Source organism: Ciconia boyciana, chromosome 3 (genome assembly GCF_034638445.1).
Source record: "Ciconia boyciana chromosome 3, ASM3463844v1, whole genome shotgun sequence".
In the NCBI taxonomy this organism is placed as follows: domain Eukaryota; kingdom Metazoa; phylum Chordata; class Aves; order Ciconiiformes; family Ciconiidae; genus Ciconia; species Ciconia boyciana.
This window is the reverse complement of record NC_132936.1, coordinates 127544013-127549830: the sequence shown is the minus strand read 5'-3', so window position 1 is coordinate 127549830 and position 5818 is coordinate 127544013.

Below are 5818 nucleotides of genomic sequence, written 5' to 3'. Positions count from 1 at the left end.
CGCAGGGGCTATGGGACCCTCCTTCAGCGTGCTCGTGGAAAGCGCCTGCTCCGTCCCTGTCACTATAGAGGTATACCAGCTACGTATATACGTTGTCCCAAAAATCGGGGTTCCGTTACCCGGTGTGCAAAATGCTGATACACACACAGAGCAGAGGTATTCTAGTGCATATCTGCGCAGATATGGGTGCCTGTCCCAAGACGGCGCACCCCGCATTCAAATTAAGTTATTGATACACAAAGCATTAACATATTCGACCTCCTAATACAGGTGCAGTATTCTTCTGTTAAATGATTGCTTAAAACCTCTTCGCCCAGCACGTAAATTAACACGCATACTCAGTTGTTGTTCCTCACCTTCATCCTGTGAGTCAGCGGAATAATTGGGGTAGGTGGTCCGGGAGTCGGTGGTCGCGATCTCTCCCTGCCAGAATTACCTTTCCCCTAGTTTCCTACTTTTTTGGCAGATCCAAGCGGTTCTTCATGGTTTACTAACTAGACTAGTAATACATCAGTTAAATTTCCGCTTTTCCACAGCCACATCCTGCTTATTAGACAAAGGTACATTGTATAAGTTCCTATGGAGATAGGGTAGGGCTCTACGGTGTAAAATAATTTACAATCTACGGTGGATTTCTATTAGCAGCATCAATCTTTATGTGAATCGTATACTTACATTTGAATATTACAACATATATATCAACCATAAAGGTGCTGTTCCTACAACAGCACCTTCTCCATGGCTCTGGCACTGCTGGTGCTGTCAGCATGCTGTTCCGACTGCAGGGTGGAAAGCCGAGCTCGGGGACAGCAGCCTGCACCCAGGGCCACCGGTGTATGCACGTGCCGGGGGGGTCAGCGCGGCTGGTTTCGGAAAGCACCGCGTGTAAACCCAGCCTGCCTGAGCCGACCTGCACGGCTTCCTTTTCTGCAGCAGAGCCGGCCCCGTGGTCCCCATCCCGCTCGCGACGGCACGCGCGCTTCCCTGGGTGGGTGATAATCTGCTCCCTCTGTCCCGCGTCAAGACTTAAATCGCAGCAAGGGAGATTTCCGTTAAATATTTGGAGACTTTTTTAACTAAAAATTCCTGGCCGGGAGGCAGATGAGGTGTCTTGCTGGGGCCCTCCTCCGGCATCGCTTCCACGTGCGCTTCTGCAGACCTGCCGCACTGGGACCTGGGCTGCGTGCGAAGTTAAACCACGTGTGTGAGTGTCTGCAGGAGCGGAGCCTGGATGCGTCCCTCCAAAAGACTCGGCGACAGCCTCGTCCGAAGCCTCGGCTGCAGCTCAGCGTGCTCACGGCTGGCGGGCAGAGGGGGAGAGGGGCTCGTACCCCCCGGCTCAGAGTCATGGCCACAGAGCTGTGTCTTTTAAAAAAGAACAAGAAGGTCCTTTTGGATGTAAAATGTCTTCTGGGGGCTGTTCGGAAAGTCTGTTCAAAAATAAGGTTTTCTGCATTCCAGCAGCTCTGATGGAGCTCCCCAGGAGCCTGGAAAACAAGATTAAAAATGTGATAGTTTGATTGGCAAGTGCTGGATAAAATCCAACCGGGCCGGGTCCAAAAGTGTTATTGATCTGACCCGACGCTGAACCGCAGCACCGAAATCGGAAGATCCGCAGTGTCAAGTTATATTTCCTACGTGCACACCGTTGATTTCGAGGTCTCGCTGTACTCTCTTACCTGCCAGGATTTCTCTAAGTGCGTACGTGTTCCTATGTCGTGCATACCGTAAGCAATAATTTACAATAAAATTGTGCACTTTTCCGTTTTTATTGTAAATGGCTTTCTGCTTTGCCTCCGCAGCCTCACAGGCTTTTCCCTTCTCTTCTGTGGGACTCCCTGAGCGTTAGCTGAAGAGCTTATTACTCAATATTTAAAGAAAGACCTGAGATGTCAGGGGTGTGGTTACAGTCACACCTTCAGCCACCGTGAAACCTGGGGCTGTATCACCCCCCGGAAGGAGTGGACATCATTAGGGCGGGTCGATGTAATTAGTCTCTCTGGGAGGACATCCTCTGCTTCTGCTTCTCCTTCTAAAGGCTCCTGCTTGTTTATTTTCCAATTAAATTTAGCAGGAAGGGGGCAATTAAAAGAAAGGCATGAAAGCCCGGCGGCTGGGTTGGTATCACAGGCTGCAGCGCAATGGAGCTGCATTATCTCCATCTCCCCAGGCTCTGCACTCCACAGATAAAGATTTTCTTTTAATTCCCATTTAGTGAAAGGAATTATCGCGGCCCACAATCTCTGTCTTCCCCTTCCCCTCGCCCCAACGTATCGCTGTTTGCTGTCTACAGCATGACTCTCCCAGGGGACCGAGAACGATTGCTGTCATCGAGCATCCTCCTCCTCCTCCTCCTCCTCCTCCTCCTCCTCTCACTCGCAGCACCTTTCCCCGCCTCATTAGCCTGTAGCTAAGTGTTTGGGATGGCCCGTGCTTTAACGAGCCGGGGGAAGCGACGATGTGAAGCGCGTGGGATGGGGGCCAGCAAGCAGAGCACAGCAGCGTTAGCACGAACGCAGCGCTAGCACGAACGCAGCGCTTCAAACCCCATCCCGGTGCTCTGCAGAGAGGTTTCGGGGGGCGGCTGCTGCCTTTTTGGCGTGCCTGTGACAGCTCAATAAGGCTTGCTTCGCTGCCCGCCTGTTGCACTCTGCCTCTTTGGATGAACTCGCTGTCTTCACGCCGCAGCAGCGTGCTTTCCGCCCCGCGGGGCCGGCGGACGCCTAGCCGCATCTGCTCGCCCCGATAAAGTAATTCCATAACCTGGGATAAACTCTGCAGGGCATCATTTTGCAGGGTTCAACTGAGGAGCCAACCCAGCTGCTCCCGGTTTGCTGACGGCCGAGAGAAGCGTCTCCCCCCGAGACCCGCAAGAGGCTGCGTTTGCAGGGAGCCCTTTGCCGGGAGTGTCTCTGCGTTGGCTCAGAGGAGGGCACCGTCAGGGAAGTCTTTAAGTCACTCCTTTTGGGCAGAGCTCCCTGCAAGCCCCGAGGAAGCGTCCCGGGGTGAAGCTGGGTATCTGTGCTGCCTAAACCACCCGCCACGCTGCCACGACACAGGCACAAGAGGCCGCAGCCCCTGGGGTTTCCTTGGGTTGCTGCGCCTGGAATTTCCAAGACGAGCCCAGATGATGGGGGTCAGGCAGCCCCGGGGCTGTGCTCATTAGGGTTTGATGGGCATCAGGCTTGTCCAGCTGCAGCTATTTCACTCCCCCCAGCACACTTTTTTTGAGAGTTTGGGCTGCGAAGACCTCTGTGCATCACATATTGCTCTAAATTCAATGTGTGTTGGTGCTACAGACTCCAGATGAGCATCTGCAGGCTTTGCTCCAGCAGGTAGGGGATGAAATGGCTGCGCTTCACGCTGCTAAATGGTCCGGTGAAGCTTCTCGGAGGTGGTTTTGTCATGGCTCTGCTGGTCAGTAATTCCCAAGAAGCAGTTTTGGTGGAGATTGCTGCAGGACCGAGCTGTGGTGCGTCCTGGACTGCTGTGCCCAGGCTGCTGCTGTGGCTTTGGAGGTGTTGAGCTCTCAGGCTCCTCATCTTGGTTATGAGACCGATCGCTGCCTTAAGGCAATGGGCAAGGCTCGGGCTTGTGGGTTTGTCTTGGGAGAGCCCGAACCCAGAGCCGCCCTCTCCATCTAATGGCACCAGCCCCTTCCAAGGAGAAGGGAGCTGAAGCGATCTGGCCGTTTCCCTGGTGGGTTTGCCTTTGGTGAGGGTGATGGGTAACGCCGCTTCTTTGTTGCGGGCCACAGGAAAATGAGTTGCTTGTTGCTGGTTAAATGCTTGCAGTTGGTATTTTGGGTGGTTCTCTTGGAGGACGTGCTGCTTGGTAAAGCGCAGGGGAAATGGGGCCCCAGCCGTGGATTTTTATGGGCTCCCAGCTGTACAGCAAAGATCAATGTCACGTTCGCATTGTGCTTCAGCGTATTTATGCAACACGTTGGCAAAACACAGGTCAAAATGCTCATGCAACGTTTGCCTTTTATTTAACTGCAAAAAGATGGGACAAGTCCCTCTTCCCAGAAACCACATTTTAATGGTTTGTGGAAAGGATAGCGTGGTAAATAAAAGCACGGGACCCTGGTGGTGGTTCCTGACTGATTTGATTTCTGGATATTGCAAGGAACTCGTATGGCTTTCTACTGCAGAAAACATCAAAGTCATCTTGCTGAAGAATAAAAAATAATAATAATTAAAACCAAAAAAATCTTGGAATAAATCTCCTTCAACAAAACCCGTTAGCAGAAGTAAAATAAGCCAGGGCAAAACTGGAACAAACTGGCAGGGTTCGCATGCAATACAGAGGCTTCTGGTATCTACGTGGCAATGTGGCGCGTAACTTATTACGTGCGTTTTTTCTCAATATGCTGTTTCTGTGTAATTGTGGTGAAACAAGCACAGATGCGAACTCCCCAGTCCCAGCACCCAAAGCTTGGCGTGCCCTTTAATGGTCTGAAAACCTTGTTATTCATTAATGAAGTGCAACTGGCCCGACAGATGCTGTGTGATTAATGAGTGGAAGGACTGTTACTCGGTGGCTCGAAACACTGGGGAGGGGGTTCCTGCAGCTGGCCCCTCTCTGTCTGGTGTGTGTTTTGCTCTCCAGTTACTGCAGCATTCAAAACCAGCTCGTATGGAGAGTTTGATCCTTTGGCCCTTTTACCCTGTATTTGGAAAAGCCTTACTAAATCCCAGCGTAATTGTCCAGCAGAGGTGATGTTTTTGATGGAGTAAGTGGATGGAAGGAAATGGTGAGTGAGGAAAGGAAGGAGCCATCCCCACCCAAATATTCCCTCGCTTCTGAGCACCGGCACAGTGTGCATCTCTCTTCGTGCCTCCCTTTTTTTTTTGTCTTAGAGGAGGAGGGGAGATTTGCAATTTGCATGGCAGTCCAGATTTATGGGCTTTTTTTTTTTTTAAATCCTGGCAGTGTGCCGTTTAAGGACCCTCCCTGCAGCTTTATCAGCTTCTGCAGTTTCTTGCTGTTGTCAATGTTTCTCCAACATTGAAGCAACTTTCAGGCTAAAGCCAGGGGGAGGCTGGGTAGTTTTGTGTTTTGGAATTTATTTTGTTTTAACCTTCCTGAGAGTAGATGCAATCAGGGCACCGTGCTGCTGAGCTCGAGGCAGCCCAGGCCAGCCTTGCCCGCTGGTCGTGCCCACGCAGGGGGCTGCTCCCCACGCGATGCTCTGTGCTCTGGCTGGGTGCTCTGCAGCTCTCCCGGGGTCGGCGGAGGCAATCGGCATGGGCTTTGAATGCCTCCTGCTTTTCAGCATCAATAGCCAAAAGTGGATTTTTCCACCTATTTCGGAGCTGTTTTCAGCAGAGCCGCTCAGCTGCGTAGATACCCAATGTTCAAAACAACCTTGTTATCGAGCCGTTTCATATCTCGTGCAGATAAAACCCAAGCTGCTCTTGCCCTTATCTTGTGCGTGGACCTTGGCTTGCTTGGGCAGCGTGGGTAGGTGCTCCTCCCAGCCGGGCCGCGGTCCTGCTCCTCTGCACCCGAAATCCTTTGAGCATCCTCCAGCGGGGGAGCGAGGGGGGGCTGCCAGGTCTGGCTGGAGCATGAGGTGCCAAGCTGGCAGCACGCAAGGGGAAGACCAGGAGATGGGGGCAGCTAGAAAGGTCTGCAGCACCTCTGTTAGCAGGACGGAGGTGAAATAGCGACAGCCACCAGTGCTGAGAGAGCAGCTTTGTGCCCCGAGCTGCTGGTGGCACCAGCTGAGGTTCCTTCTTATCCGTGCGTTTCTCTGGTGGCATCCCAGTAACTTGGCTGTCCCTGTCCTGGCTTGCTCAGGCGAGACGTTTGC